The following is a 26,019-nucleotide window of genomic DNA, read 5'->3' as shown; positions in this document are numbered from 1 at the left end:
AGGCTTATCTGGCTTGAGCACAGGGTCACTGGCTTGGGTGTGGGATCATAGACATGACCCCATGGTCTCTGGCTTGAGATAGACACTGGCTTGAAGCCCAAGGTCACTGGCTTGAAACCAAACGTCACTGGATTGAGTAAGGGGTTACAGGCTCAGTTGGAGCCCCCAGGTCAAGGCACATATGAGAAAGCGATCAATGAACAACTAAAGTGCTGCAACAACAAAGTCAATGCTTCTGATCCCCCCCCTCCTGTCTGTCTGTCCCTGTCTGTCACTCTCTTTCTCACTAAAAAAGAAAAAAAAGTTCCATGCCAAGCCCTGGCCGGTTGGCTCAGTGGTAGAGCGTCGGCCTAGCGTGTGGAGGACCCAGGTTCGATTCCCGGCCAGGGCACACAGGAGAAGCGCCCATTTGCTTCTCCACCCCTCCGCTGCGCTTTCCTCTCTGTCTCTCTCTTCCCCTCCCGCAGCCAAGGCTCCATTGGAGCAAAGATGGCCCGGGCGCTGGGGATGGCTCTGTGGCCTCTGCCTCAGGCGCTAGAGTGGCTCTGGTCGCAACATGGCGACACCCAGGATGGGCAGAGCATCGCCCCCTGGTGGGCAGAGCGTCGCCCCTGGTGGGTGTGCCGGGTGGATCCCGGTCGGGTGCATGCGGGAGTCTGTCTGACTGTCTCTCCCTGTTTCCAGCTTCAGAAAAATGAAAAAGAAAAAAAAAAAAAGTTCCATGCCTTTTAATGAGACCTAAATGCATACACCACAGCCATGAATGAAGCTTCAAAACATATACATTAAACCCAGTAGAGTTTTCATAGAAATTATTTTTCCCTTCATGCTTGTTACAGAATCATACACAGAACTATCTTACTCTATACGCTGAACTATCTTCAAAAGCAGGAGGCTGGATTTCACTAAACAGTTAAACTCACCATGCTCTGACAGAGACAGTAAGTCTATTATAAATCAAGTTACTGATTTTTTAAATCTTTTCATCAGAATATATCAGTTCATTGCATCCTAATGAGAAGTCTATAATAGAGCTTTACATGGTTAAAAAAAATTAAAAAATAAAAAAGAATCCATACCATTTGACTTGAAAGGTAGATAAAAACAACAGCTGTGATTTCTGTTTCAAAATGTACATGATATGGTTGAGGTCTATCCCGCTGGGGCTTTTTCTGTAGACCTACATCATTGGAAACGCCTCATAGAGTAAATATGTTGCTTCCTTTATTCACAGAACTACATGTTAGATCTGTGGGTAGAAACTACAAGACAGCTGCTAAAACTATGAAAGACCTAATCAAAATAAAAAATTTAAAAAAATGTACATGATAAACTAAATGATCAGATATTTCAGAAAAAGTTTCTTTTATCCTTCTTTTATCCTTCTTTCATTTATCCTTCAAAATCATTTGTAAGAAAAATGTTAGGCCTGACCAGTGGTGGCACAGTGGATAGAGTGCTGACCTGGAACGCTGAGATCCCACCTTTAAAACTCCAAGGTTGCCTTAAGCACAGGCTCACCAGCTTGAGCACGAGGTTGCTGGCTTGAGCATGAGATCATAGACATGACCCCACGGTCTCTGACTTGAGCAACAACAAAGTTGATGCTTCTGATCTCTCTTCCTTCCTGTTTGTCTCTCTTCTACCACCAACCCCCCCCCCCACACACACACACACACTAAAAAAAGAAAAAAGAAGAATCTTAGGTTATGTTGTTATTATCTCAGGTTTTTATTTTTTTTTTCTGAAGCTGGAAATGGGGAGAGACAGTCAGACAGACTCCCGCATGCGCCCGACAGGGATCCACCCTGCACGCCCACCAGGGGGCGATGCTCTGCTCCTCCGGGGCGTCGCCCTGCTGCGACCAGAGCCACTCTAGCGCCTGGGGCAGAGGCCAAGGAGCCATCCCCAGCGCCCGGGCCATCTTTGCTCCAATGGAGCCTTGGCTGCGGGAGGGGAAGAGAGAGGCAGAGAGGAAGGAGGGGGTGGGGGTGGAGAAGCAAATGGGCGCTTCTCCTATGTGCCCTGGCAGGGAATCGAACCCGGGTCCCCCGCACGCCAGGCCGACACTCTACCGCTGAGCCAACCAGCCAGGGCCTATCTCAGGTTTTTAAGAAAGAGATTAAAGGTTTGTAAGATGACACAAAAATAATACATAAAATCCCTAACTCCTTTTCACAAATGGGAGTACTCATAATTGAAACTAAATTTTTCACATGTACTAGGTAGAGCATGATAATGTAATCTGTACTATTTTTATTTTATTTTTGCATGTGAGAGAGAGAGACAGTAAGGGAGAGATAAAAAGCATCAACTCATAGTTGTGGCACTTTAGTTGTTCATTGATTGCTTCTCATATGTGCCTTGACTTGGGGCGGGGGCCTCCAGCTGAGCCAGTGACCCCTTGCTCAAGCCAGTAACCTTGGGCTCAAGCCAGCAACCTTGGGCTTTAAGCCAAAGTCCTCTGGGCTCAAGACAGTGACCATGGGGTCATGTTGATGATCCCACATTCATGCCAGTGACTCCACACTCAAGCGGGTGAACCTACACTCAAGCCAGATGAGCTCATGCTCAAACCAGTGACTTTGGGGTTTCAAACCTGGGACCTCAGCATCTCAGGTCAACACTCTATCCACTGTGCCACCACTGGTCAGGCCAGATTAACCCAGCTTTGATTAGTAGAACCACTACAGCCAACACATACAGCCATGAGTATAACTAGTAGCTTTAAGTCACTATGTTTGGGAATGGTTTATTATGTAGGATTATTGCACCAATAGCAATAGTAGTGAACTGAGATTTTATTTAATGGGTGGCAGAAAACAATAAAGGATTTTAATAAATAAATAATGAGGTTATTTCAGAAAGATGGCATTGGCAGCAAAGTGGAAGATGGAGAAGGAAAGAGGATGGTGGGAGAAGTGCTGGCAAAGAAGCTATTCCAAAGGTCCAACCCCAAGAATATGCGGACCTGAACTGTGGCAGTGGCAGTGGGATGGAGTAAAGAAGACAGACTTGACAGAGATTTGGGAGGTAGACTTGATAGAATTTGGGTGGTTACTGGCTGTAGGCAAAGGAGAGGGCAACTTTCCTGCCCCCACTATTCCATCCCACCCTGGTTTGAAATAGTTGTGGATCATCATGTACTTGTAGATAGGAAACATAAGAGAAAGCTCAGATGGGCCACTGAGGGCTAGGGTAGGGGTGGAGAACAGGGGTGTAAAGTATTTAGTTTTAGACACATTAAATTTGAAAACCCTGTAACCATCTACCAGGGGTCTCCAAACTTTTTACACAGGGGGCCAGTTCACTGTCCCTCAGACCATTGGAGGGCTGCCAAATACAGTGGTCCTCTCACTGACCACCAATGAAAGAGGTGCCCCTTCCAGAAGTGCAGTGAGGGCTGGATAAATGGCCTCAGGGGGCTGCATTGCGGCCCGCGGGCCATAGTTTGGGGACGCCTGATCTAGACAGACATTCTTGGTTTTTTTGGGTTTTTTTTACAGACACAGAGAGAAAGTCAGAGAGAGGGATAGACAGGGACAGACAGACAGGAACGGAGAGATGAGAAGCATCAATCATTAGTTTTTCATTGTGCATTGCAACACCTTAGTTGTTCATTGATTACTTTCTCATACATGCCTTGACCGCGGGCCTTCAGCAGACCGAGTAACCCCTTGCTGGAGCCAGCGACCTTGGGCTCAAGCTGGTGAGCTTTTACTCAAACCAGATGAGCCCTTGCTCAAGCTGGTGACCTCGGGGCCTCGAACCTGGGTTCTCTGCATCCCAGTCCGATGCTCTATCCATTGCGCCACCACCCGGTCAGGCTAGACAGACATTCTGAAAGCAGAGGATTCTACATCATAGCTTGGGGATGAGTTCCATCCCCATATATGTGTTACTCAGAAACCATCAGCATACAAATGGTGGTTACTCCATGGTAGTAGATAAAGATATCATGGGATACCAGAAGGAAAGGTGCTCAGCAATGTTGGCCGTTGGGGAGAAGTCAAATGAGGTAAGGACTGAGAAAGAGTCTTCTGATTTGGCAATCATGTCATCCATAAGAGAAAGAACAATTTTGAAATCCTTTTATAAATGGATAGCAGTAGCCTGGGCCCAACTGTATTCACTGTATATTCAGAAAATAAGCCACATTTGGGAAGTTCACAGTACCATTGCTTTGAATCACATCACTACTTCACATAATTCTGAGATTACCCAATAGATTTGCCCTGAGAACATATTTTGGGAATTCAGCATCATTTGTAGTATATCCCAGCAAGACCATTATCCATGATTTCGTGAAGTGTTGCAGCTAAATCCAACATGCAGAGGGTTCACAGAAATTGATTTTTTTTTTGTATTTTTCTGAAGCTGGAAACAGGGAGACAGTCAGACAGACTCCCGCATGTGCCCTACCGGGATCCACCCAGCACGTCCACCAGGGGGCGATGCTCTGCCCATTCAGGGCGTCACTCTGTTGTGACCAGAGCCACTCTAGTGCCTGAGGCAGAGGCCACAGAGCCATCCTCAGCACCCGGGCCATCCTTGCTCCATTGGAGCCTTGGCTGCGGGAGGGGAAGAGAGAGACAGAGAGGAAGGAGAGGGGGAGGGGTGGAGAAGCAGATGGGCGCCTTCCCTGGCCAGGAACTGGACCTGGGACTTCCACACGCCAGGCCGACGCTCTACCACTGAGCCAACCGGCCAGGGCCAGAAATTGATTTTTTAAGAGTAATGTACTTCAGAAATGTTTTCTGATTTATAGGAATGGCACATATGAAAAATAATTTAAAACCCTCTTCAGCTCTTATTCATAATTGCCCATGTATTAACTTTCTCTTCAGTATGCTATAATACATGAAGTTTTCTTCTCAGTAAATCATGGTTCATTTGTGGCTCTTCATCAGGACATACCATGATGATTGTAGAAAACACAACTGGACACTGATGGCTGTCTAGCGAATGAAATTCACACAGCAAACATTGTAGCAACATGAATATAACATAAAACCAGTATAGCTGTTTGGATTGTTGGCTGTTGATACCCGACAGATCCTAGTTAGTGTTTTCAATGGTAAGATAGTACTAAGTCATACAAGGTGCCTCAGAGAACCTGCCTCATTAGTAGCTTTTCTTTTGCCAGGTGACCCTACTTCCCTGGCCACAGTGATTGAACCGAGCCTCAATATCCGACTTAAGGGTAACCCTCTCTAGGATGACAATCCCTCTCTCTCTTTCTCTAAATTGATTTTATTAGGGTGACATTGGTTAATAAAATGATACACGTTTCAGGTGTACAATTCAACCATACACCATCATCTATATGTTGCATCATGTGTTCACCAATGCAAGTCAAGTCTTAGGCTGGCACTCTCTTAAGCCAAGGACTGCAGTTAAGCTGCTGGAGGTGCTACCAGTCTCAACTGGTAGGAATGATGGTCCATTTCTCTGCAAGGCCTGACTGTTGAGATTTTTAAAATCTTCCTTTTATGGCTCCATAAATCCTTACAATATACCCCTAGAACAAAGGCAACCTAAACATCTCTGATACTTGAAACTTGAAAACATCTACACAATTTTACATTGCTTTCAAATCATGAGTAAAAATGTTAAGATACATGACTGAATTATATATATATTTTTTCACAGAGACAGAGAGAAAGTCAGAGAGAGCCCTGGCCGGTTGGCTCAGTGGTAGAGCGTCGGCCTAGCATGCGGAGGACCCGGGTTCGATTCCCGGCCAGGGCACACAGGAGAAGCGCCCATTTGCTTCTCCACCCCTCTGCCACGCCTTCCTCTCTGTCTCTCTCTTCCCCTCCCGCAGCCAAGGCTCCATTGGAGCAAAGATAGCCCGGGCGCTGGGGATGGCTCTGTGGCCTCTGCCTCAGGCGCTAGAGTGGCTCTGGTCGCAACATGGCGACACCCAGGATGGGCAGAGCATCGCCCCCTGGTGGGCAGAGCTTTGCCCCATGGTGGGCGTGCCGGGTGGATCCCGGTCGGGTGCATGCGGGAGTCTGTCTGACTGTCTCTCCCTGTTTCCAGCTTCAGAAAAATGCAAAAAAAAAAGAAAGTCAGAGAGAGACAGATAGACAGGAACGAAGAGAGATGCATCAATTATCAGTTTTTTGTTGCCACACCTAGTTGTTCATTGATTGCTTTCTCATATGTGCCTTGACTGTGGGCCTTCAGCAGACCAAGTAATCCCTTGTTTGAGACAGCAACCTTGGGTCCAAGCTGGTGAGCTTTTTTGCTCAAGCCAGATGAGCCCATGCTCAAGCTGGTGACCTTGGGGTCTCGAACCTGGGTCTTCCGTATCCCAGTCCGACGCTCTATCCACCACTGTACCGCCTAGTCAGGCTGAATTAGATTCTTTACAAATGTCAGTTAAGCCTGACCTATGGTGGCGCAGTGGATAAAGCGTCGACCTGGAATGCTGAGGTTGCCGGTTCAAAACCCTGGCATTACCTGGTCAAGGCACATATGGGAGTTGATGCTTCCTGCTCCTCCCCTCTTCTCTCTCTCTCTCTCCTCCTTCTCTCCTCTCTAAAATGAATAAAGTCTTAAAAAAGATTTAAAAAAAAACAAAAACAAATGTCAGTTAATTACTTAATCAACAATATGTACTGGTTATCTACTCTGTGCCAGATATGTACTAGCATTAGGAATTTAGTAGTGAACAAGATTGACATGACCCTTGCCTATATCGTGCTGTGATCTAGCCTGAAATACTTAGGTTTTACTTGGATCTTAATATGCACTAAACTTAGTATGTCAGACCTCAACTTAATATGTCTCAGAAGCTTGTGAACTACATTTGCTTTCTTTTGTGGTAAATATTCATGGTTTTTCAGATAAATTACATTGATAATGGGTAACATTAAAACCCATGTGTTAGTACTCTGATGATACCTACATTTATATCAGAATAAAGTTTAGTTCAGAGCTCTCTAAGATTTTCCATATCTGAAACAAAGCAAACAACAGGATTAACAAAACTATAAACTATTAACTAGAACATGGTTTCTGAGAAGAGCCAGGAACAAAGTAACAAGAGAAGGCTTGCACAAATCAATGGTAGAAGAAATAAAATGATGACATTCATGTGCTAGTGTTTTGCAACAGTGGTGTTTTGCTACCTACAAGTGAAAGTGAGTCCTGAAGAAAGAAGGCTGAACATTTTTCTTCATCTTAAGTAAAAGATAACTCAAAAGTTAATGGCATGATTTGCCCGAGATAATAAGGCTGAAAAGAAAGATATAGGTGATTCATTAAACTAGATTGAAGAAAAATGGAGAAGATGGAATCGGGTGCCTGGTGAAATCAAAACATCAAGAAATTGATATTGATGCATCCTGCTGGTTACTCAATAGTCAAGCAAAAATGTTAATGCTATATTTCTTAGACCAACTAAAATTAGGAGTGAATGCTTTTCTCTGTGGAGATAAGATGGCCCTGTGAGAGGAGGGAGTTGTGGGAACACTGTTAAATGTTTCAGATTTTCGCAGACTCTCCAGGTAGTTTATACAGAGCATCAAGGGACCGAAATGCTCTTGTTTACATTCTACCATTCAGTTTTTCTTGTTTTCAGGCTTTCCTTCCAAAATATCCAAATCCTGAAACACCTACATCTCTAATTGCTGTATTAAACTTAGTCTGGTTGCTATAGAACTGAATAGAAATTATCTCTTGTATTCAATTCAATAGGTTGCAGTTTAAATGTTTGCGGCATTCTGCCCTGGCCGGATATGTAGGTTGCTTAGAACTTTCTCCTGAAGCACAGAGGTTGCCAGTTCGATTCCTGGTCCAGGTACATACAGAACAGATTGATGATGTCTGACTTGTGGTGGCATAGTGAATAAAGCCTCTACCTGGAACACTGATGTTGCCAGTTGGAAACCCTGGGTTTGCTCAGTCAAGGCATGTAAGAGAAGCAACTACGAATTGATGCTTCCCACTCCTCCCCCCATACTGCCTTTCTCTCTCTCTCCTCTCTAAAATATTTTAAAAAGAGGGAGAGAGAGAGAGAGAGAGAGAACAGATTGATATTCCTCTTTTTCTTTTGCTGAAATCGACAAATAAAACAATTTTTAAAAAATGTCTGCAGCGCCTGACCAGGCGGTCAGGCGGTGGCGCAGTGGATAGAGCGTCGGACTGGGATGCCGAGGACCCAGGTTCGAGACCCTGAGGTTGCCAGCTTGAGCGCAGGCTCATCTGGTTTGAGCAAAAGCTCACCAGCTTGGACCCAAAGTCGCTGGCTTGAGCAAGGGGTTACTGGGTCTGCTGAAGGCCCACTGTCAAGGCACATATGAGAAAGCGATCAATGAACAACTAAGGTGTCGCAGTGCGCAATGAAAAACTAATGATTGATGCTTCTCATCTCTCTGTCCCTGTCTGTCTGTCCCTGTCTATCCCTCTCTCTGACTCTCTCTGTCTCTGTACAAAAAAAAAAAAAAAAAAAGTCTGCAACTCTCAAAGCAGGGTACACAGACATGAGAAATTGTATAACTATAGCTACAGAAGATATTTTTAATTACAAAATTATTTTATTTGGCCTGGCCCGTGGTGGCACAGTGGATAAAGCATTGACCTGGAATGCTGAGGTTGCTGGTTTGAAACTCCGGGCTTGCCTGGTCCAGGCACATACAACAAGTAACCAATGAAGCAACTATGAGTTGATACATCTCACTCCCTACTGCTCTCTCTTCTCTTTCTCTGTAAAATCAATAAATAAAATCTTTAAAAAATGTTTCTTTAAGATCTTATTTGTATAATTGTATACAAACAAATACGAGAATTAACATGAAGTGGATAATCTCATAGAGAATATAAACCATAAAATGAAATCAAGAGTAGAGAATCTGGCCCTGGCCGGTTGGCTCAGTGGTAGAGCGTCGGCCTGGCGTGCAGAAGTCCCGGGTTCGATTCCCGGCCAGGGCACACAGGAGAAGCGCCCATCTGCTTCTCCACCCCTCCCCCTCTCCTTCCTCTCTGCCTCTCTCTTCCCCTCCCGCAGCGAGGCTCCATTGAAGCAAGGATGGCCCGGGCGCTGGGGATGGCTCCTTGGCCTCTGCCCCAGGCGCTAGAGTGGCTCTGGTCTCGACAGAGTGACGCCCCCTGGTGGGCAGAGCATCGCCCCCTGGTGGGCATGCCGGGCGGATCCCGGTCGGGCGCATGCGGGAATCTGACTGTCTATCCCTGTTTCCAGCTTCGGAAAAATACAAAAAAAAAAAAAAAAAAAAAAAAAAAAAAAAAAAAAAAAAGAGTAGAGAATCTGACTAGACCAACTATCAATCATTTAAGAAATAGAAAAGTTAGTCAAAGATCTATTCACAACAATACCAGGCTCAGACCAGTTTATAAGAGAATTCTAACAAACCATTGAAGAACAGATAATTCTTCTGTTAAATACTGTCCAGAGCAAAGCAACGGATGAAAAGCTTCTCATTTCATTCTGAGACCAACATAATCCTGATAACAAAACAAAGTTGAAAGTACGTGTCCCCCCAAAAAACCACAAGAAAAAACTTCATTTATGAACACAGAAGCAAAAATCCTAAATACAGTAAGTATTAGCAGAGAATCTAGCAGTTTAATGAAGAAATATTATATTGTGACTAAGAAAGTTTATACAGGACTAGGAATACAGCACTGCTTCAATGTTACAAAGTCTATTAATACAAGTCACCATACTATCTTGTTAAAGAAAATAGAAGCCAAATGATCATCTCATGCTGAAAAATACCTTTGTCAAAATTTAAAACCATTCCTATTAAGATGCCTTAGAGAGCTAAGAGAGGAAACTTTCTTTATAGAGAATTAATACAACATTATAGCAGTATCATACCTAAAGGTGAAATATTCAAAGCAAGCATTTCCTTGAAAGTCAAGAATATAATACTACTTCCACCAGTACAATTTGCTATTATATTTGAGATTTTAATTGACACACTAAAGCAGGAAAAGAGACATAAGATACAAGTAAATGGAAAGGGTGAGAAAAAAACATTTCAGAAGCAGAATAAGGGAATTCAGTACTATAGTTGAATATATGATTGACATTTGACAAATCAATAGCTTCTAATATTTCAATAACAAGCAGGTCACGCCTGACCTGTGGTGGCACAGTGGATGAAGTGTCAACATAGAATGCTGAGGTCACCAGTTCAAAACCCTGGGCTTGCTAGGTCAAGGCACATATAAGAAACAACTACTAAACTACAAGTTGATGCTTCCTGCTCCTCCCCCCACTTTTTTCTTTCTTCTCTCTCTAAATCAGTAAATAAAAATCTCAAACAAAAAAAACAATAACCAAGTTGAAAATGTTAGAGAAAAGGGATCAATTCACAATAGCCGCAAAGCTATTAGTTTACTGAGAAATAAAAATTAACGAAAAATGTTAAAGACTTACAGGAAAAAACAATAACATTTAAAAAGCTTTAAATAACTGGAAAGACAGACTATGTTTATGGATAGGAAGACTCAAGATTTTAAAGATAAGGTTTTTCTGACCTGTGGTGGTGCAGCAGATCATGCGCTGACCTGAAATGCTGCAGTCGCTGGTTTGAAACCCTGGGCTTGCCTGGTCAAGGCACATATGGGAGTTGATGCTTCCTGCTCCTCCCCCTTCTCTCTCTCTTCTCTTTAAAATGAATAGTCTTTTAAAAAGTTTATAATTTATTAAACAAAGAAAAAAGATTTCCTGTCCTGATCTGGTAGTTCAGTGGTTAGAGCATTGTTCTCATATACCAAGGTTGTGGGTTTGATCCCTGGTCAGGGCACATACAAGAATCAACCAAAGGATGATTCTGTACTAATCATATTTTCCCTCAATAAATCAATGTTTCTTTCTCTCTCTCTCCCCCCCAATCTCTCTCTAAAATTAATAAAAATTTTAAAAATAAAGATAAGGTGTCTCAGTCTATAGACTTAATGTAACCTCAGTCAAAATCTCCAAAAATATTTTTAATGGAATTGACAAGTTGATTACAAAAGTTTACATGATATACCTTATTCTTAACACAGTGAAATACTTAACACTAGACTAGAGTATGTGAAAACTACTACCAATTAATGGAATCAGCTCTTCAAACCTTGCTTTTCAAGCTCTCGTAGAAAAAGATATTAGTTGAGGAAAATGGCAGAGATGAATGTCTGCACTATTTAAATCATTCTCTTCTCTCTCACTCCTAGACCTTCTTTCTCTTGTTCAACCACTATAGGTGAGTTCTCGAAATTAAGTGCATTACACAATGTGACTACTTTGCACTTTGATTCATTCCCTTCAAATGTACAACCTATAATTTTGCAGTTTCAAGTCAGTCTTTTTGCATTTCACAGCTAAACTTCCAACTGAGTACATTTTAATATGTAATTGCTTAGAATTAAAGCAGATAATTACCATTTCTCCTTTGAGAATCAAAAAGCCAGAGACAGAAATTTGGCCTGCTGACTTTGTGTTAAGTCAGCTAGAAAATACCAACAATGCTGAAACAAAACATTGTAGCACACACAAAACCGCACTGTTTTACAACAGCACTGTTGCCAAAATTAGAAGAACTCATTACACATTTTTAATTTTATTTTTTTTTATGGGAGGCAGAGAGAGAGAGACAGAGAGACAGAGAAAAGGACAGATAGGGACAGACAGAGAGGAAGGGAGAGAGATGAGAAGCATCAGTTCTTTGTTGAGGCATCTTAGTTGTCCATTGATGGCTTTCTCATCTGTGCCTTGACCTGAGGGCTCCACCTGAGCCAGTGACCCCTTGCTGAAGCCAGCAAACTTGGGGTTATGTCTATGATCCCATGCTCAAGCCAGCGACCTTGTGCTCAAGCTGGCGACCTTGGGATTTCGAACCTGGGCCCTCTGCGTCCCAGGCCAACACTCTATCCACTGTGCCTGGTCAGGCTCATTACACATTTTTTAAAATTTTATTTTAGCCTGACCAGGTGGTGGCACAGTGGATGGAGCGTCAGACTGGGATGCGGAAGGACCCAGGTTCAAGACCCTGAGCTCACCAGCTTGAGCGTGGGCTCATCTGGTGTGAGCAAAGCTCAGCAGCTTGGACCCAAGGTCGCTGGTTACTCGGTCTGCTGAAGGCCCGCAGTCAAGGCACATATGAGAAAGCAATCAATGAACAACTAAGGTGTCTCAATGAAAAAACAGATGATTGATGCTTCTCATCTCTCTCCGTTCCTGTCTGTCTGTCCCTATCTATCCCTCTCTCTGACTCTCTCTCTGTCTTTGTAAAAAAGAACAAAACAAAAAAACTAAAAACAAAAATTTATTTTAATTTATTGGGTGTACATAGATTCTAGTGTCCCCCCGAATCATTACACATTTTTTAAATAAAAATATATTTGTCTCACAACTTTCCTGGGTCACCATACTTTTCCACTTTTAAATTTAGTAATTACGCCTGACCTGTGGTGGCGCAGTGGATAAAGTGTCAACCTGGAAATGCTGAGGTCGCCGGTTCGAAACCCTGGGCTTGCCTGGTCAAGGCACATATGAGAGTTGATGCTTCCAGCTCCTCTCCCCTTCCCTCTCTCTGTCTCTCTCTCCTCTCTCTGTCTCCTCTCTAACATGAATAAATTAAAAAAAAAAAATTTAGTAATTACTGCATGTTCTCAAATAGCAAAAGAAATAAAGAACAAAAGAAAGAGCTTGTTACGTCTTTTCTGACTACTTTTTAAATGTTAGTCTACCCCTCCATCCCAATTTATCAGTTCTCTTCTTTCATCAGTCTAAAGGTACTCTCTGAATAAGCACAAGGTTCAACTATCTTCCACATGCTAATTAGCTTCCAAATCTCTAATTCTGTACCAATTATCCTTTCCCTCAACTCTAGACCACCTAGCTATCTACAGCGCCCACGACTGCTCACTGATCCATCCTCAGTACGATAACATTCTCTTTATCCCCTGATTCCCTCTACTCCGCCCCTGCTTCTCCTTTATTTGGAGATGCACCACCATTTCCTCTTCATTCACACTGTATCTACTGAGCAGCTGCTATGTACCATCACTGTTGTTATGTTTGGAAGTACAGTGACCAAAACAGAGATCCCTGTCCTCATGGGGTTTCTATTCTAGAGGGAAGAGATAGACAATAAGTTAAGCAAGTGATTTGGTAAATAAAAGGCAGGGAAAGAACTGAGCAGAGTAAGTGGGACTTGAGGAAAGGCCATTTTACATAGGATTGTCAGGGTATATACCTCATTTTTGTGACTTGAAGGTTAAGGGAGCAAAGTCTTGAAAAGGTTTGAGCAAGGACTTAATGGAGTTAAGGAAGTTATCATGTGCCAACCTCTGTTCCAGATTGAGGGACAAGTCAGTACAAAGACTCCAGACAGGAACATTATCTTGTATGTTTGAGAAGAGCAATTGTGTCTGGGGGAGGGTGGGGAGAGGGTAGGGGTGGAGACAATAGGAGACGAGGTTAGAGAGAAACAGAGGTCTAGGCCACATGGGGTGTCACGGACTGTTGTAAGGACTTTGGCCCCTAAGGGGCCAAATTACAGGGCCTTGAGCAAAGACATTATGTAATCTCGCTTATGTTTTAAAAGTCTACTTCGACTGCTCTATTGAAATTAGACTATAGTGGGGCAAGAAAAGACTTTTTTAGTTAGTTAGTAGGCTACTACTGCAATCCAGGTAAGAGCTAGTGTGGTTTGGACTGCTGGCATCTCTCTCTTACCCAAGCTCAGGACCTCAGTGAACTCTAGTCATTCCCCTCTTCCTCCTCCCCGGTCGTGTTCCTACCTGCTTTCAATACACAACTTTGGTTCCTTTTTTTTTTTTAATGCTTATATTGTTGATTTTTAGAGAGAGGAAGGGAGAGAGCGGGAGAGACACAGGAACATCTGCTCTTGTATGTGCCCTGACCCAGGATCCTCTGTGGCAACCTCTGTTCTTCAGGATGATGCTGCAACCAAATGAACTATCTGGCCAGGGCCACCCTGATCATATTTTTAAACACCAGGCACTGTCCTCCACCCCCACACTGAGGTTTATCTGGCTCACTGAAGTGGCTTCCTAACTGGCCTCCCTGCCTCCTGTATCCCTTTTAGTCTATCCCGTCAGCCAGGGTATCTTCTGATCATAGGGAATCTTAATCTGGGGTGCAAACATTGAATACACCGTGTCTGTGACCTTAGTGAGAAAAGAACATTTTTATCTTCACTAACATCTCACTGAAATTTAGTATTTCCCTATAAATGTAAGTAACAAACCATCGTATTAACAGAACTCATGACTGTCATCAACAGAAACTATATTTTCACATCACATTATAGTGGAAACATATCTCAAGACATTATCTACACTCTTTTTCTTTTTTTTTACAGAGAGAGAGTCAGAGAAAGGGATAGATAGGGACAGACAGATAGGAACGGAGAGAGATGAGAAGCATCAATCATCAGTTTTTTGTTGTGACACCTTAGTTGTTCATTGATTGCTTTCTCATATGTGCCTTGACTGCAGGCCTTCAGCAGACCGAGTAACCCCTTGCTCGAGCCAGCGACCTTGGGTTCAAGCTGGTGAGCTTTGCTCAAACCAGATGAGCCCGCGTTCAAGCTGGCGACCTCGGGGTCTCGAACCTGAGTCTTCTGCATCCCAGTCCGATGCTCTATCCACTGTGCCACTGCCTGGTCAGGCTATCTATGCTCTTTATTAGTTTAAAACTATTATAATTTTTTTCTTTTCTTTTTTTTTTCTTTCTGAAGCTGGAAACGGGGAGAGACAGTCAGACAGACTCCCGCATGCGCCCGACCAGGATCCACCCGGCACGCCCACCAGGGGCGATGCTCTGCCCACCAGGGGGCGATGCTCTGCCCCTCCGGGGCGTCGCTCTGCCGCGACCAGAGCCACTCTAGCGCCTGGGGCAGAGGCCAAGGAGCCATCCCCAAAGCCCAGGCCATCTTTGCTCCAATGGAGCCTTGGCTGCGGGAGGGGAAGAGAGAGACAGAGAGGAAGGAGGGGGAGGTGTGGAGAAGCAAATGGGCGCTTCTCCTATGTGCCCTGGCCGGGAATCGAACCCGGGTCCCCCGCATGCCAGGCCGACGCTATACTGCTGAGCCAACCGGCCAGGTAAAATTATTATAATTATTAAACCTACCAGTACATCTTTTTTTTTTTTTTTTTTGTATTTTTCTGAAGTTGGAAACGGAGAGGCAGTCAGACAGACTCCCGCATGTGCCCAACCGGGATCCACCCGGCACGCCCACCAGGAGGCGATGCTCTGCCCATCTGGGACATCGCTCTGTTGCAACCAGAGCCATTCTAGCACCTGAGGCAGAGGCCACAGAGCCATCCTCAGCGCCCGGGCCAACTTTGCTCCAGTGGAACCTTGGCTGTGGGAGGGGAAGAGAGAGAGACAGGGAGGAAGGAGAGGGGGAAGGGTGGAGAAGCAGATGGGAGCTTCTCCTGTGTGCCCTGGCCGGGAATCAAACCTGGGACTTCTGCACGCCAGGCTGACGCTCTACCACTGAGCCAACTGGCCAGGGCCCCCTTTTTTTTTTTTTAAAGGTGCTAATAATGGAGCAAATATCATAATTAAGAAACATTTTGTATTTTCAATGTTACTGGATTTCTTTTCATTCCTATGTTTCTTAATTTATACAATTAAAATTATTATTCTTAGGAATCCATAGGCTTAGCCAGACTTCCAAAGGTGTTTAATACCAGAAAAGATTAAAAGTCCCGTTCTAGCCATATCTAAACTCTTTAGACCTGGCCTGACCTGTGGTGGCGCAGTGGATAAAGCGTCGACCTGGAAATGCTGAGGTTGCCGGTTTGAAACCCTGGGCTTGCCTGGTCAAGGCACATATGGGAGTTGATGCTTCCAGCTCCCCCCCCCCTTCTCTCTCTCTGTTTCTTCCTCTTCTCTCTAAAATGAATAAATAAATAAACTCTTTAGACCTAATCTTATTACCTGCATACTTTCAAAATCCTATGGTGCCTTGCCAGCACACAGGATAAAGTCCCAAATATTAACAGTGGTGACAAGGTTCTCCACATCTTTGCTGGGTTAATTTTTCTGCTTTACTACAAGTCATTCCTCATCTCCCTTACTCTGCATTCTGGCCACCCTTGACACCCGCTGCTCCTTGGAACTTGGCCCTTTTGCTCCTCTGGACGTTTGCTGATTATGTTCCCTTTTCCAGCAAAGCCCACCTACCCATGGAAATCTCTTGCTCCACCTTCAAGACCCATCCCTTTCCAGTACTGTCTCCTCTCAGGTCAAATTAGTTTTTCCTTCACCCATACTCCCGTTCCACATCACACACACCTTTTCACATCCTATGGTGGTCTTGGTTGATTTGTTTGCCTCTTGCTCAATAGTAATGCCTCCTGGGAAGAGATTTTCTTACACACTATGGAATCCCTAACAGGCGTTAACAGATGTTTGATAAATGACTATGTTGAACTGAACTAAGTATCTTTTTAGAGAATTGAACCGATAACATGACTCACTTCTTTCATTCATAAGGACATAATAAATTATGCCTCAGAATTTTTTCCCTCAGTCTCCTTATAATTTTTAGTTTAAGGACTTGAAATTCTACTTGCTTATAAAATAAATTTGCTATCAAGTCACTGACTAGGAAAAGACATTTGCAATACATATATCTGACAAAGGACTCAGAATCACCATGAAACAAGACTCCTACAAATCAATAAGAAAAAGACGAACAATCCAATAAAATATTGGGCAATAGACTTGAAAAGGAACTTGGAAAAAGAGAATATCCAATTGTCAAAAAACATATGAAGTAAAGCTCACTAGGGCTTTATATGACTCATCAGAGAAACACAAATTAAAACCACAATTAGAGACCACTGTTTCAATTCCAGAAAGTTTAAGATTTAGAAGACTGACAATATCAAGTGTTTTCAAGGTTGTAGATCTCATATATCAGGGGTCCCCAAACTATGGCCCACAGGCCGCATGCGGCCCCCTGAGGCCATTTATCCGCCCCCACCGCACTTCCGGAAGGGGCACCTCTTTCTTTGGTGGTCAGTGAGAGGACCACGCAAAGCACAGTGCCGCTCACGTACAGTACTACTTCCAATGACGCAGGATCACCTGTTACGGCTAGCACTGACAAATATGGAACCGAACATTGACCATCTCATTAGCCAAAAGCAGGCCCATAGTTCCCATTGAAATACTGGTCAGTTTGTTGATTTAAATATACTTGTTCTTTATTTTAAATATTGTATTTGTTTCTGTTTTGTTTTTTTACTTTAAAATAAGATATGCGCAGTGTGCATAGGGATTTGTTCATAGTTTTTTTTTTATAGTCTGGCCCTCCAACGGTCTGAGGGACAGTGAACTGGCCCTCTGTGTAAAAAGTTTGGGGACCCCTGCCATATATTGTTGGTAGGGATGGGGGTACAAAATGACACATTCTCTTTGGAAAACCACTGTTAGTTTCTACTATAATTAAATATGCACTTGCCTCATTATACAACAATTTCATTATCTCCAAGAGAAATGAGTTCATCTGTCCTCTCATTTGTCCACTATATTCAAAGCAGTTTTATCTATGGTATCCAAAAGATGAAACAACCCAATTGTTCATCAACAGACAAATTGTGATACAGTTATATAATGGGACATGCCTATCATTTAAAAAAGAGATGACTGCCTGACCTGTGGTGGCGCAGTGGATAAAGCGTCAACCTGGCCTGACCGGGCGGTGGCGCAGTGGATAGAGAGTCGGATTGGGATGCGGAAGACCCAGGTTCGAGACCCTGAGGTTGCCAGCTTGAGCGAGGGCTCATCTGGTTTGAGCAAAAGCTCACCAGCTTGAGCCCAAGGTTGCTGGCTCGAGCAAGGGGTTACTCAGTCTGCTGAAGGCCCACGGTCAAGGCACGTATGAGAAGGCAATCAATGAAAACTTAAGGTGTTACAATACGCAACAAAAAACTAATGATTGATGCTTCTCATCTCTTCGTTCCTGTCTGTCTGTCCCTGTCTATCCCTCTGATCTCTCTCTGTCTCTGTAAAAAAAAAACCAAAAAGCGTCAACCTGGAAATGCTGAGGTCGCCGGTTCGAAACCCTGGGCTTGCCTGGTCAAGGCACATATGGGAATTGATGCTTCCAGGTCCTCCCCCCTGTCTCTCTCTCTCCTCTCTCTCTCTCTCTCTCTCTCTCCCTCTCTCTCCTCTCTAAAATGAATAAATAAAATAAAATTTAAAAAAATAAAATAAAAAAGAGATAACTGGCTCTAGCAACAAAGCAGAGAAATCTCACAGGAACTATGTTACATGAAAAAAGCCAGACACAAAAGAGTTCAGTATATGATTCCATTTATACAGAGCTTAAGAATAAGGAAAACTAAAAGATGTTTCTAGAAGTCAGAAAAGAGATGAACTCTTCAGGGAACAGAATGAAAAGTGCACAAGAGACTCTCATGGGATGCGGGAAATATTCTAGTTTTATATCAATGGTGATCATCCAGATGTATACATATGTAAAAATTCAAACTATATGCTTAAGATTAGTGCACTTCACTATATGTATGATATTACTCACTAAGTAAAATAAAGTTGGTCAAGTCTGTAAAAGTAGTAGTGTTTTAGGAAATTCCAACCATGGCAAAACCATTTGGAAAATGGTTTTAATATAGTTCAAAACAACCACCAATTGACCCAAGGAAAGAATAAGAAAGTTATTCTTAGATGAGTAAAAAGGAGAATAAAAATAGAAGTATTTTGAAAGCAAAAGCACACTACGCAATGTACCATGTTCGCATAAGTGTGCCTCAGCCTTGGACCAAAACAATCTGGTCAGTGAGTGACTCAGAAAGCACTGAATATGGCGACAGTGTTGGCTTCTTGACCATTAACATGTTTTTCTTTCTAAAGTTTATTTTTATTGAAATAAAATTGATATATAACATTGTGTAAGTTTAAGGTGTACAATGCATTGATATGCTGCATTTAATATATGGCAATATACTTACCACGGGGTTAGCTAACATCTCTATCATGTCTACTTCCTATTTCCTCTCTTCTTTCTTATCAGTGTCTTCACTGGTAGCACTGGGGAGTGAAGAACATTTTATTTTTTTTGCAGTCAGAAATGAGATGGAAAAATGACTTTTTTGAGAGAGATCATTTGGCTAGGGAGAAAGGGACACATTGGTCGTGTTCTCCAAGGCCTGACCCTCCCACATTCTTGTATATATACTCCATCATCCCGGATGGGTCTTCCTAATGCAGCCCCCAAACTCCTTCCGTTCTGCCTGGGCTTTCCACTGCCTTTAATATAGTCTCCTAAGTAGTCTTCTTGCTTCACATGTCCTCTCCACCACCAATTACATTCTCCAAAAGTCAGAGTGATTCACCCAAAAGGTGGGTCTGATCATGTCATTCTACTTAGGTGGGTTCTTTTTGTCTCAGAAAAAAAAAAATCCAAAGTGTATGGTGGTAGGCCAGGCCTTTTAGGGTCTGTGATGCCTATCTCCCTCTCCAGTCTTATCCTCAGCAGTCCATCTGCGCATGTCCTTAGATATGATATCAATGTCCCCAGGCTAGCCTCTAGGCAGGGGTCTCCAAACTTTTTACACAGGGGGCCAGTTCACTGTCCCTCAGACCATTGGAGGGCTGCCACATACAGTGGTCCTCTCACTGACCACCAATGAAAGAGGTGCCCCTTCCAGAAGTGCAGTGGGGGCTGGATAAATGGCCTCAGGGGGCCACATTGCGGCCCGCGGGCCGTAGTTTGGGGATGCCTGCTAGAGGATCACTGTAACACAGACTTCTAGGGATGTCTTACTCCTGCTGCCTACTGTAGCACCTGGATTTAGTATTTGTGAGAATCTGAAGAGAGCGGCAATTCTGATATTTGCCTTCTTGCCTTTGTTTCCTAGAATTGTCAGCTTTAGAGTCAGATCTAAACCAGAAGTAGATTAAACACTAGACATGGGGCTTTGGGCTTTCAAAATACACTTCTTCTTCTTCTTTTTTTTTTTTTATTGTTTCTTTCTTTTTGTGTGTGTGACAAAGACAGAGATAGAGACAGAGAGAGGGACAAATAAGGACAGACAGACAGGAAGGGAGAGAGATGAGAAGCATCAATTCTTCATTGTGGCTCCTTAGTTGTTCATTGATTGCTTTCTCATATGCGCCTTGACCAGGGGGCTACAGCAGAGCAAGTGATCCCTTGCTCAAGCCAGCGACCCTTTGGGCTCAAGTCAGTGACCATGGGGTAATGTCTATGATCCCACACTCAAGCCAGCGACCCTGTGCTCAATCAAGCAGGTGAGCCCGCACACAAGCCAGCAAACCTGCACTCAACCCAGTGACCTTGGGGTTTCAAACCTGGGTCCTCTGTATCCCAGTCCGATGCTCTATCCACTGCACCACCGCCCGGTTAGGCACACCTTCTCTTCTTCTTTTTTTATTTTTATTTTTTTATTTTTTTTATTTTTCTGAAGCTGGAAACGGGGAGGCAGTCAGACAGACTCCTGCATGCACCCAACCGGGATCCACCCGGCACGTCCACCAGGGGGCAATGCTCTGCCCATCTGGGGCGTCGCTCTGTTGCGACCAGAGCCACTCTAGCGCCTGAGGCAGAGGCCATGGAGCCATCCTCAGCGCCCAGGCCATCCTTGCTCCAATGGAGCCTCGGCTGCGGAAGGGGAAGAGAGAGACAGAGAGGGAGAGGGGGAGGAGTGGAGAAGGAGATAGGCGCCTCTCCTGTGTGCCCTGGCCGGGAATTGAACCTGGGACTTCCACATGCCAGGCCGACGCTCTACCACTGAGCCAACTGGCCAGGGCCACACCTTCTCTTCTTTAATGCTCAGATTGTGGATGAGTATGGCCTCAAGTACTTTTCTCAATGTATAAATCCTTTTGAGTCTAAAGTTTAAATTCTTGGCAGGGAATTAGAGTAACCACCGGTAGAGTAAGAAGGCAGGTAGTCTCTTTTCTACTTTCACAGGGACAACACTGTCTTTTTATTCTTGTTTTTTTTACAGGGACAGAGAGAGAGTCAGAGAGAGGGATAGATACAGACAGACCGGAATGGAAAGAGATGAGAAGCATCAATCATCAGTTTTTTGTTGCGACACCTTAGTTGTTCATTGATTGCTTTCTTATATGTGCCTTGACCACGGGCCTTCAGCAGACCGAGTAACCCCTTGTTCGAGCCAGCGACCTTGTGTTGAAGCTGGTGAGCTTTTGCTCAAACCAGATGAGCCCGCGCTCAAGTCGGCGACCTCAGGGTCTCGAACCTGGGTCCTCTGCATCCCAGTCCGACGCTCTATCCATTGTGCCACCGCCTGGTCAGGCAATACTGTCCTTTTGGTGGGGTTTTGCATGCCAAATTAAAATAGGCTTAGAACCAAATTATGTTAAATTACAAATCTCTCAGAAAAAGTACACAGGCATGAATTATATGTATTAATGTCAGTGTATAAAGTGACCAATTGTGGATATTGTCTGTGCAGCTGTAGGTTTGTAAGCCTATAATCTGTAGTGCAGGGGTTCAAAACTAGCATCAAAGAATTAGCTCCAAGGCCCTGGCCGGTTGGCTTAGTGGTAGTGTCAGCCTGGTGTGTGGATGTCCTGGGTTTGATTCCTGGTCAGGGCACATAGGAGAAGCAACCATCTGCTTCTCCACCCCTTCCCCATTCTCTCTCTTTCTTGCTCTCTCTCTTCCCCTCCCGCAGCCATGGCTTGATTGATTCGAGCACATTGGCCACAAGCACTGAGATGGCTCCATGGAGTGGAGGTTAAAAGTAACAATCTAGCGGTTGTGAACATGGTCCCAGATGGGTAGAACATGGACCCTAGACTGGGGTTGCCAGGTGGATCCCGGTTGGGGCGCATGCAGGAGTCTGTCTATCTCCCCTCCTCTGACTTGGAAAAAAGAAAGAATTAGCTTCAAGGAGTCCCTTCCTCCTTCTCTCATATGAAAAATATTGTGAGCATATGTATTTTGGGATAAAGGAAGCCCATGCTTTTCAGATCCTCAAAGGGATCTAAGACTCCTTAAAAAAAAACAAAAAAAAAACACCCAAAAGACACCTTAGAATGATTAACTCCTTGCTCAAGCCAGCAACCTTGTGTTCAAGCCAGTGACCTTGGGATCATGTCAATGATCCTGCGCTCAAGCCAGCAAGCCTGCACTTAAGTCAATGAGCCTGTGCTCAAGCTGACAACTTCCAGGTTTCAAACTAGGGACCTCAGCATTCTGGGCTAACATTCAGCATTCTGCACCACCACCAGTCAGGCATATAGTTAATTTTCTTTTTATTTATTTATTTATTTATTTATTTATTTTGAGAGAGAGAGGGGGGGGGGGCTGCAGAGATATAGGAAGGGGGAAAGAGAGAGAGATGAGAAGCATCAACTCATAGCTGTGGCACCTTAATTGTTCTTTGATTGCTTCTCATATGTGCTTTGACCGGGGGGCTCTAGCTGAGCCAGTGACCTTAGGCTCAAGCCCGCAACCTTGGGCTTCAAGCCAGTGACCATGGGGTCATGTCAATGATCCCACACTCAGGCTGGTGAGCCTTGCTCAAGCCAGCGAATTCAGCTTTTAAACCTGGGACCTCAGTTTCCGAGGTCAATGCTCTATCCACTGCATCATCATCAGTCAGACTTATGTGGTTAATTTTTTATTTGGTCTTGTTAATATTAATTACAACTATTTTTTAAATCATAAACTATTAATAATAGTAATGCAGTTAGCACAAGTCTGATTCATAGTAAAAACCTGATAAATATTGTTAGTATTTTCTTTTAAATTGATGTGATGACTTCTCTACACAGTCAATGAGCTCATTCATTGGCTCACCTATTTGTTACAAGGTGCTCCATGATACCGAGGTCACTGTGGTGACAGACAACCTAGATCTATCCCTCTGGAGTTCACCTTCCAGTGGGGAGACAGACCTATCCCTGAGCACTAATGACCCAAAGTATACAGGGCTGGGAAGGGAGAGCCCAGAAGGGTGAAACAGCAGATCAAAAACAAAATACAAAAAAAGAATGGCACAGCCCTGGCCGGTTGGCTCAGCGGTAGAGCGTAGGCCTGGTGTCCGGGGGACCCGGGTTTGATTCCCGGCCAGGGCACATAGGAGAAGCGCCCATTTGCTTCTCCACCCCCACCCCCTCCTTCCTCTCTGTCTCTCTCTTCCCCTCCCGCAGCCAAGGCTCCATTGGAGCAAAGATGGCCCGGGCGCTGGGGATGGCTCCTTGGCCTCTGCCCCAGGCGCTAGAGTGGCTCTGGTTGTGGCAGAGCGACGCCCCGGATGGGCAGAGCGTCGCCCCCTGGTGGGCAGAGCGTCGCCCCTGGTGGGCGTGCCGGGTGGATCCCGGTGGGGCGCATGCGGGAGTCTGTCTGACTGTCTCTCCCCGTTTCCAGCTTCAGAAAAATACAAAAAGAAAAAGAAAAAAAAGTTGGAAAAAAAAAAATGGCACAATGGATACTCATTTTCCCGTCAGCCAAATTCAGAACTTACAGGATTTTGCCACCCTTGCTTCATTCCATGGGGAGGTACTTATCTTTCTTATTGAACAATGTATACAAAAATTAATGAGAAATAGATCAAGAACATAAATGTAAGACCTAAAACAATAAAGCCTGATCAGGTGGTGGTGCAGTGGATAGTGTCGACCTGGGACGCTGAGGACTCAGGTTCAAAACCCTGAGGTCAAAGGTTTGAGCACAGGCTCATCTGGCTTGAGTGTGAGATCATAGACATGACCTCAAGGTTGCTGGCTTTAGCCCAAGGTCACTGGCTTGAGCAAGGGGTCACAGGCTCAACTGGAGCACTCCCACACCATCAAGGCACATATGAGAAAGCAATCAATGAACAGCTAAAGTGCCACAACAAGTTGATGCTTATCTCTCTCCTTTCCTGTCTGTCTGTTTCTGTCTGTCTGTCTGTCTCTTTCTTTCGCTTAAAAAAAAATTACTCTATGATTCTGCAATTCCATTTCTGAGTAGATACACTCAAAAGAACTGAAAGCAGGGTCAAGAAGAGATAGTTGTACACTGATGTTCACAGCAGCATTATTCACAGTAGCTAAAATTAGGAAGTAACCCAAATGTTCATTAGTGATTGAATAGATAAGCAAAATGTGGCATATACATACAATGGAATATTTCAGCCTTAAAAAGGAAAAAAAGGCCCTGGCCGGTTGGCTCAGCGGTAGAGCGTCGGCCTAGCGTGCGGAGGACCCGGGTTCGATTCCCGGCCAGGGCACATAGGAGAAGCGCCCATTTGCTTCTCCACCCCTCCGCCGCGCTTTCCTCTCTGTCTCTCTCTTCCCCTCCCGCAGCCAAGGCTCCATTGGAGCAAAGATGGCCCGGGCGCTGGGGATGGCTCTGTGGCCTCTGCCTCAGGCGCTAGAGTGGCTCTGGTCGCAATATGGCGACCCCCAGGATGGGCAGAACATCGCCCCCTGATGGGCAGAGCGTCGCCCCATGGTGGGCGTACCGGGTGGATCCCGGTCGGGCGCATGCGGGAGTCTGTCTGACTGTCTCTCCCTGTTTCCAGCTTCAGAAAAATGAAAAAAAAAAAAAAAAAAAAGAAAAAAAAAATTCTGGAATAGACTACAATATGGATGAATTTTGAGGACATTATGCTAAGTGAAATAAGTTAGTCACAAAAAGACAAATACTTTATGAGTCCACTGAAAGTGGGGGAAGAGGAGAATGAAGCACTATTTTTTAACAAGTATAGAGTCAGTTTTACAAAATGAAAGAGTTATGGGAAATGGATGATGGTGATGGTTGCACAGTGTGAATGTATTGCTACTGAACTGTACAGTTAAAAATGTTTAAGATAGTGAATTTTCTATTATGTGTATTTGACTATAATAGAAAGAACCATTGAATTGTACACTTTGAAAGAATGAATTAATTATATGTCATGTGAATTATGTCACTGAAACTGTAAACAAGCAAACAAACAATGGCACAGAAAGGAAGACTCCTCCTAACAGCAGATGTCATTTGATAAATGTAGTGGCAGTGATTTTGCAACCATCATGGAAAAGATTGGCTTCAATAAGAATGAATGCCAAATCAAGGAGGAAAACTTTGACAAGGAGCACAATATTTGCATGATCTCACTGTCTTTCTAAAAATTGTTTACTGGAGTAAGGGTACAGTAATAAATGTACAGTGAAGAAATAAACAGTGACTGGGTGGTTAAACCTAACATCACCCAATACATGCATAAAGATATCATGTGTCTCCAGATGTGGCAGTCTGGGAGAACACAAAATCACCTATGAATAATCCACTCAGAGATGCATAATCTGAATCTGAAAATGTCAAGGTCCTAAAAGACAAAGACTCAGGACCTGACAGAAAGAACTCAAGTGTTAAAATTTTAGCTTGAGTAATGATGGCTTTGCTTATGGTCAGTGGGCTTAATGGTTAATGCAGAATAGAGGCTTTGTTCTAGGAGCTGAATGCCTGAGCAGGCCTGCATAGCCTATGGAGGTCTGAGAATCTGAGATCTGCCAGAGATCCACCTTCGTGCCCCAGGGAACTGCAAGCAAAGCCCTTGTGCTCCAATAGGTGCTGACTACGATCCCATTAACTTTTACTATAATCTGATTAATTCTCCATTGAAAGTCCAAAACTCTGACCTACCCTTTTCTTTTTTTTTTATCCTTATAAAAAGGTTGGCTTCTGGTAAGGAGTGAGATGTCTTTGGAAACATAACCTCCATCTCCTCAGATCTCTGGTCATCTGAATAAAGCGCCCATAAAAGATTCAATTCTTGTCTCTACTTATTTGGTTAAAATGGTGAAAGGTAGCATAATCTCTGATATTTCTGGTTTCAGAACTATTCCAGATTACAGGAGACAAAGGACCCATGATGTAATCTTATACAGTAGTGGGAAAATGTTATCGTTTGGACAATTGATAAAACTGGAATATAGACTGTAAACTAGATAAAATTATTTTATCAATATTAAATTTTTGGAATTTTTAAATATATTCTGGTTATGTAAAAGAATATCCTTGGCCCTGGCTG

The 26,019-nt window shown here is 43.9% G+C and overlaps 2 non-coding genes across 2 annotated transcripts; both read left to right on the top strand.

Annotated features, from left to right (window-relative positions):
* Positions 1 to 1,144: 1,144 nt before the first annotated feature.
* LOC136377945 (small nucleolar RNA SNORA18) lies at positions 1,145 to 1,275 on the top strand. Its single transcript, XR_010746546.1, has one exon. It is a non-coding gene; the product is annotated as a small nucleolar RNA SNORA18 (small nucleolar RNA).
* Positions 1,276 to 5,675: 4,400 nt separating this feature from the next.
* On the top strand, positions 5,676 to 5,751 carry TRNAA-AGC (transfer RNA alanine (anticodon AGC)). Its single transcript has one exon. It is a non-coding gene; the product is annotated as a tRNA-Ala (tRNA).
* Positions 5,752 to 26,019: the final 20,268 nt, after the last annotated feature.

Source organism: Saccopteryx leptura, chromosome 6, assembly GCF_036850995.1.
Source record: "Saccopteryx leptura isolate mSacLep1 chromosome 6, mSacLep1_pri_phased_curated, whole genome shotgun sequence".
In the NCBI taxonomy this organism is placed as follows: Eukaryota; Metazoa; Chordata; class Mammalia; order Chiroptera; family Emballonuridae; genus Saccopteryx; species Saccopteryx leptura.
This window is presented reverse-complemented; position numbering and strand designations above follow the sequence as displayed.